Genomic DNA, 7,500 nt, shown 5'->3' on the forward strand with positions numbered 1-7,500 from the left:
TCAATGTTATGCCTTTTTCAGTGTTAGAAATATGATTGAAACCTTCACTTTCGAACCCTGTGAGGATTCAGCTTCCAATTGAGTCGGTGTGTTAAGTATAGACTTTCCAAATACTCAAATAGGAAAAACATTCGACGTTTTGTCTCTTTTTTTCCCAATGCTGCCATAAATATAAGAAATAATAGAAAGAAGCGGCTAAGCCCCTGCTTGATAAAGCAAAACAAAAATGCGGGTAGCTCGATCGCTTCGATTGGTTTCGGTCTAATCAATGAATGTATAGGGGTCCACCTAATCTTTCCGCAGGTACGATCTAGACGACCACATTCCTGTTCGCCCAATTGGGCTAATCAATCCAATGGCTTCGCCCGTTCCAGTCCCGTTATAGAAGGGGATCCTAAACTGGATATTCGGAGCCTATAGATCCCGCGTCGGATTGATCTGGCTCCAGCGCCACCCCCACGAAATCTTTTTCTTTGTTTCTTATATGGATGAATTCTTCTTCTATGCCAAAATTCCAAGTTTATTTCTTTCTCCAAGTCTTTTACTTTTCCCTTTTTCTAGATTTGCTTCTTGAACTTGAACGACCGGTTGTTGAGTTTTATTCCCCCATATGATCTGAGAAAGCCTCTTCTTCGTAAGAAAGCAAGGGCTAAAGCTCAGGGATGGAAGCCAAAACAAAGCGAAAGAAAACAGCATTCAAAGTGGAATGTCTAATTTTGTGGTAAGAATCGCCATTCGTAACCGCTGAAGCAGGAAGATCTGATCGCTACCCCTGAGTGAGAGGGGGTGTTTTCAGAGCAATCAAAGCAATCACGACGAACGAAAGAGGGCCGGATTCGCAAATGTGTGTTCTCGAGTTATGGATTTAACATAGTATAAATAGATTCGGCAAGAGATTGCGCGGCATAAGACTCTCTCGACCTGTTAAGCCCATACTGAAATTCCAGGACATTCATGAATCTACTCGAGCTCTTTGGCAGTATTAAGATCCCCTACCCACCTTTCATGTAAAAAGGCGACTCGCAAATGTTTATGGTTCTAAGGGCAAGTACCTCCTACTAAACGTCCTTATTGAAAACGAAAGCGACACCCCTTGCTGAAATAAGATTCAATAAAGCAGACCACTTTTTTCCTTGGGCCGTAGAGAATAAAACATCATTTCCCCCGGAAAAGAGGATAAGAATCTGATGTCGAAGAGGAATATAATTTTCCTTCAATTAATTATTGAACCAAGTAGTGGCTCTTTCCCGACTGGATGTTATCTAAATCCCTTAATTAAGGGAAGATGGAAATAATCCCTAAAAGTCTCAGTCGCAAGCAACCTAAATATGGCACATGTCGCAGGGCCACACTCGGATGACTGGTTTTGAGGAAAGGAACTATATCCTTACGTACTACGTTTTTAAGCTAGTCTGATACCCGAAGGCTCTTGTTTAGAGTAGAGGTAGGTCTCTTTTGGAAGCGTTCGCCAGTGACTAGCTCAATCGAGGATTAAAGACGTGAAAGCTGAGTTCAAAAGGAAGGTGTAAACAAACGAAACGGCGAAAAAAGCTGAGGCTTTATCTCATTCTCATATAGTGGTATTTTGAATACACTTGCTAGAGAAAATGCTATTGGCCTTTTCGGCTTAGTCACTCTCTCGTCGTTCCGATTAAAGGATTGAACAAGAAGAGTTGCTACGTATAACATAAAGAAGACTTTGAGGCCGCAGAAAGAAAGGAGGCTGCTGAGCAAGAAGCAAAGATGGCTGCGAAGAAAGAAACTGTGGAACCAGTTGCTCAGGAGCAAACCATCCATGTGCATGATGCCAGTGGCGATGAACATATCCAGCCGAAGCCAATAGCAAGAAGCACTCCGGCCATGGTCTTAGAGGCTATGGCAAAAATGGTTCCGGAGAGGTTGGAAGGAGAACAAGCAACCATTCCAATCGTTGAAGAACCATTGCCAACAAAACGAGTAGTGTTGAACTAATTGTCCAGGATGAGGCCATTGAAGCCACTAGCACGGCCAAGTCATCAACCAGTGAGGAAGAAAAGAAGTAGCAGCTCCAACTGCTGAAGATGTGGGAGATGCTGCAGAAAAGAATGATGCACAGGTTGGCGGCAACGAAGCCTCCAGGATAGATGTAGATTTGCACACAGAGAGCCCACCAGAAAATGCTGAAAACAACGTCCCTGATGACAGACAGCCTCCTGCTATAGCACCCACCGAAGGTCGAGATAGGGAACAACTATCGGTAGAGGCTGCTCCAGAGGAGGTTCAGGTTGAGGCTTCTGCCAGGGAAGCAGAACCTCAGACAGAAAAACTGCTAGCTGCTTCGGGTATTACTCTTGTTGCTCAATCAGTCACTGTGGAGCACACCGGAGCTCAGAGAAGGAAAGAATCATTAGTCCAGAGGCAGTGCAGACTGAAGTTGACGAACTCCCCACACTCAAGAGCAAAGAAAGACCCATTGTTTAGCTTCCTTCTTCTTCGGTTGCCAATGAAGAGTTCGAAGAACGCATCTCCGGAGCAATTCCTGATTTTTTTTTTTTTTTAGGCTATTACCTAGGCCCCTTTAGAAGGGAATTCGTATGTCTTTCTTTCATCCTTTCTTTCTCTTGCTAGATTTATTCCGTCGAGTTGGAAATTCTTTCTATCAGTAGTCTAGGGATTCCAATAAGTGTAAGGTAGTTCAGTTCCTCCCCTTTATTTGTCACTTGAGGATGTCAAAGCAGTGTATTCTTGAGTTGACTTGTCTTCCCCTCCGTCCAAGTCTTCGAAGCCGGTAACCATGGAGGTCGGAGAAGTCCTATCTCGAGTGACTGGTAATTGGGGTCTAGAAGCATTGGTGATTGATTCTTCTTCTCAAAGCTTGAATCCGCTCTTTCCATTCCATACTAGTGTGTTAGCAAGTGCTCCGGCTAAGGGTAAACTGTAAGAGTACGAATTGCTCTTGCTATTCTTGCTCTTTCTCCTTCTATTCATGCTTTTCCCGGGCATTGCTGTCTCACTTCACGCTAGAAAAGCACCTTCCTTCGGTGAAAGGGACGGAGCAGAGGGAGTAACTGAGAGCGAGGGGGTTCATTTCCAGCATAGCCCTATCGTCTTAATCAGGTGAACTCCTTTTTGCTTGAGTTCTTGTACCAGCTCAAGAAGCAAGGAATTTGATTTCCCGGAGCAAAGACTGATTTTGCTTTCTTGCTTGAGCGAGCTTATGCTTTTGCATCGGATAATAAGGTGTAAGTGAGTTTCTTTCCTTCTGGCTTATGATTTATATGTCCCTGATCGTAATCGTAAGTAAAGAAAAAAAGCAAGCTTATATGGATGGAGGATCTGGGTGTATAGGTGTGAAACCTTTTTTTTCTCATGCCTAAAGCTATTATTGATAGCGGGCATTTTACAGGGGGTGCGGGGGAATCCTACGCTGGCAAGGCCAATCTATCAGGCTATATAGTAGGCCAGGCAAGAAGGTTATAGGGCTAAGAGAGACTTTTCTTTCCTTGGGGTTTTAGATCCAATGCCAGTTAGAGTTCTAGTTCCATTCCCTATTGTTGTAAAGGAATGCTGCTAAGGCCTTGAGGTACTTTCTCCCATTCCTAATGCTTTCGAGCCGGTTGAAGGCCTAGTTCCAGTTTGCTTCCATGCGGTTGTCTCTGCTTTTCCTTCCCTGACCTCTTCTCTGCGGTTTGAGTTTTCGTTCCTCCACTTTACAGTAGAGCGACTTTCGTTCCAGCGTGAGAGCCAGGAGTATTCTAAGCAAGTGAGTTTAAAACACTTTCTCAAGCAGGGATAGCTGTTTGATTTCCTAAGGCAGTAGGGAATCTCTCCCAAGGTTCTAAGGTTCCCAGGATTCTAGAGAAAGGCTTAGCCTAAAGTCAAGCTATAGGCCGAGTCATGCATTTCTTTTTAGTCATAAGTGCTCCCATGCAGTTGTATAGGCTGAATTTTATTCTATTTACGACATAGGTTTCCTTCCTTACATAGCCAGTTGTTTTAGTGCTATCTAGTTGAAGAATTTCTTCAACTATTTTTCTGGGTTTTGAGTTCTAGTTGTATAAGTGGAAATCTCCTTTTTCGGTGATCCATACGATCAATCGAATGCAGTCGATAGGAGATAATGGGGTGCAGGCTAGTTATCAAGCAAGACCAGAAAGTACTATAGGCAAGCAGTTTATAGGATTCTTCTAGGGCAATGAAGTCAGTAAGCAAGGAAGTTTGAAAGCAGTTTTCAAGCCAGAAGGAGCTAGGAATAAACTAAATCAAAAGTAGGGGTTTCTTTGGGAGTTCTGTTACAGCCAAGCAAGAAACCTTTAAGCCATTTTTGAGTTCTCTTAGGAGAAAGCTTGGGAGTTCTCTTATACGCAGTGGGTGCCCTTTTAAAGCCTTTACATCAGTCCCCCGGAAAAGAAAAGTCAGCCAGCTCTCTATCTTGTTAAGCCAAAGAAAGAGTCGTTTTCTTTCCAATTGCTGCAGTCAGTCATAAGGCCAATTCCCTTCCCATCTGACAGATAAGAGAGAAACTGGCAGCACAACCAGCCCAGCTAGACTAGCCACAGTTACTACATCTTCTATCGAGGGAAGTTATTCACCGGCCTTCCCCAGCGAGAGCAGCCCGGCCAGATTGGAAACTGTCTGCGCTGATTCTTTAGCTTGATCATTAGTGTCGTAATTCCATGAGACCACTTTGAGTAGGATAGACTTTCGCATATCTGCTCCTTCAATTAATATCTGGTTTGACTTCTTACTCGTTAGTTAGGAGGGAAAGCAGCCTCGCTCAGCGCGAAATAGCTTATATATAGAATATAAGTTCCACCTCTTTTTGACTCCTAGACAAGAGTTCTCTTAGAATCCCCTTACAGAGTGGATGTATTTTGGGTGAGGCATGAAAGGAGTAGGTCCACGGTCCTGGTTGAATGAGACTGGGACGGACATCGATCTTCGCTTCTACAAGGCCTGGTCAACTCTTTTTGAGAATCCCTTTTCTCAAGGGGCGAAATCCAAGATAGATGAGATAAGAATGGAAATCAAGCAAAGAAAGGCTAAGAGCGCCCTAACTCACTACCTGACTGACTCTAATCGGACTACTTGCTGGGAGATCAAATTATAGTCAAGCTTTAGCTTACCTGCTGGACTGTCTATCCGGATTAGATCATCCAAGAGCTTAAACTAAGAGGCCAAGGAACGAACTTGCTGGCCTTACCTCAACTAAAAAAGCTAACGAGAATGCCGATTCCATACCTTAAGGCTGACTGACGCTTTCCTCTTTCCCCTCCCGAAAATGCTTTTTTCATCGCTCTGAGCTCGAATAGTTAATTACGTTTAACAAAATCTTCAGCTGGGTAGATGCCATTCAGGCTCATAAGAAGCTGTTGTCGGCAACTACATCGGCAAATGCAAGACACTTTGAATTGGACGTGGATACGGCATCTTTTGTGATTTCGATAGGCATCGCACCAGGATCAGAGGACTTCTTTGAGCGCTAAGCTTCGCAAGTGACGGTTCGCTTGTGCTCCGCTCCTTGGTATAGCCCTAGCTTCAGAGATTGTTTGATTAGCAAATTTGTAAACCATCTCTGCTTTTACCATTCCTTGTTGGCATATATCCTTCCCCGGCTTCTTGGAGGAGATGGAAAGTACCTAGGCCTGCCAGAAACAATTGGTAGAAAAAAGAGGGCACTGTTAAAGCATATACGAGATAGGATTTTTGGAAGGGGTGGCAAGAACAATTGCTTTATCAAGCAGGGAAAACAGCTATTAACAGCTGATATGCTATAACAGATATGCGACAACCGGCATATCTAACTCTAAATTGCATAAGAGAAGAAAGCAAGCAAAGCATAGTGAGAGCACGGATTCCCCACCATCGTCAATGTCAGCCAGTGTAGCAGTAGTTGCATTAGCACTTCTACTAGTTTCAATTCTTCCAGTATTCTAACCTCTTTGAGTAGATGTGGGTCACTTTTAGGGATTTCCTATTACCTTCGATCTATCTCCTTTTTCTTTTTATGTTATAGTTCCCGGTCTCCTTATGCTGTAACAAGTGTTGGAGCGAAGGAATTTTCCAAGTTCTTCTCTATCTGACTACCAAGCAGTTGATTATGCAAGAGGTGCTTAGCTTATACTTAAAGTAAGTACTATATTGATCTTTCTTCTTTCTAGCAGTCTCAATGAAGTAGTCCCTTATTAGGCTCTCAGTGTAAACCTAGTCTCATGCTTTGAGATGAAGCTTCCCGACGAGTCAGTTTGAAAGAAAGCCATATGAGTCAAGGGCTAAGGCTAGATCAAGTTAGTTTTCTAAAGTTTTAATATTAGAGTGACCTTAGGGTCGCCCTCTAATGCCTTTTCCCTTACATCCCAAGAGGCTTTTACCAAGGTGTGTGTAATAAGTCTTATCTAGCTAGATCCTAAGATCTCAATCCACTTCAACTTCCACTCTAACTCAAAGACCAGGAAAGGCGGGAAGGAAAGGGCTTGATCCCACACTTGGTTCAAGGCTTTAAAGACCAGGTTCTAGGCGTTTTGTTAGCTCGGTTCCTCAAGCTAGTAAGTAGCTGTCCTGCCCTTGAGCCAGTGAACCTCAGGTCGAAAGATGCCTGCCAGTGAGACAGAGTCATTCCAACCAAGGGGGTGGTACCAATGCTTTCGATTGATTTCATATATGCTCACGATCCAGTCAAGAATAGAATTCTAGTACGAGTAGCAAAACTGACTCTTATCAAAGGGAGGACTTTCCGGGGTGTATTCCCTCCGACCTCTTCGCTTTGGGCATATCTACCACTTGAGCTGCAGGACAGTAATTATTGCACTCCGATCTAAGTGAAATTTTTATCAAACCCCGGGAAAAAGGGCATGGTAGAGTACGCCATAAAAAAGGTGTGTCATTCCTACCCCCCTCCGGAGACGGTATCGGGACTTTTCTGTGTGTTCTTGTATCAAGGAGAGAGGGATCTAATCTCTTGTTTTTGGTCCCCATGCCATGCTTACCACCCTTGGGAAGGTGTCCTGCTCCCTTGATATGGGCTCCAAAGATCCTTCTCTGGCGGGCATTCCTACCCTTTAGGCTATAGAAATGTAATTATGGACAGCCCTTATAGTCAGGAATTCGAGGAAACCCAGGGAAAAAGCCATGGATTACCCACGTGGGATACATAAAAACCGGTATCATTCCGAGGCCTTTCCCTTTTGCATTTCCCATCCCTTGAATAGAGCCTATAGACATACCCATGTGTATTCCCTATCTGCCCTTAAGGCCTTCTTGGCCGCCTTGCATGCCTCCCTTGGCCGAGGAAAGCATGTAAATGGGAAACTCCTCGTATAGAAGGGAAGAAAAGGAAGGGGAATCCAGGATATGGAATCTCAAGGCTTTCCGAAGATCAAGGCACACGAGAACTTCCTGGTCCTTGACAGTCTCCGCAGGGAAATCCAAGGTATATTGAAGTTTATATTTCCCTTGGAAGGATGTTAACCTTTCCTTTTCCCTTTTTCTGCCTTACCTCTGACTGAAGTGAAACAACTTACT

The sequence above is a fragment of the mitochondrial genome of Gossypium hirsutum (assembly GCF_007990345.1).
Source record: "Gossypium hirsutum mitochondrion, complete genome".
NCBI classification, from domain to species: domain Eukaryota; kingdom Viridiplantae; phylum Streptophyta; class Magnoliopsida; order Malvales; family Malvaceae; genus Gossypium; species Gossypium hirsutum.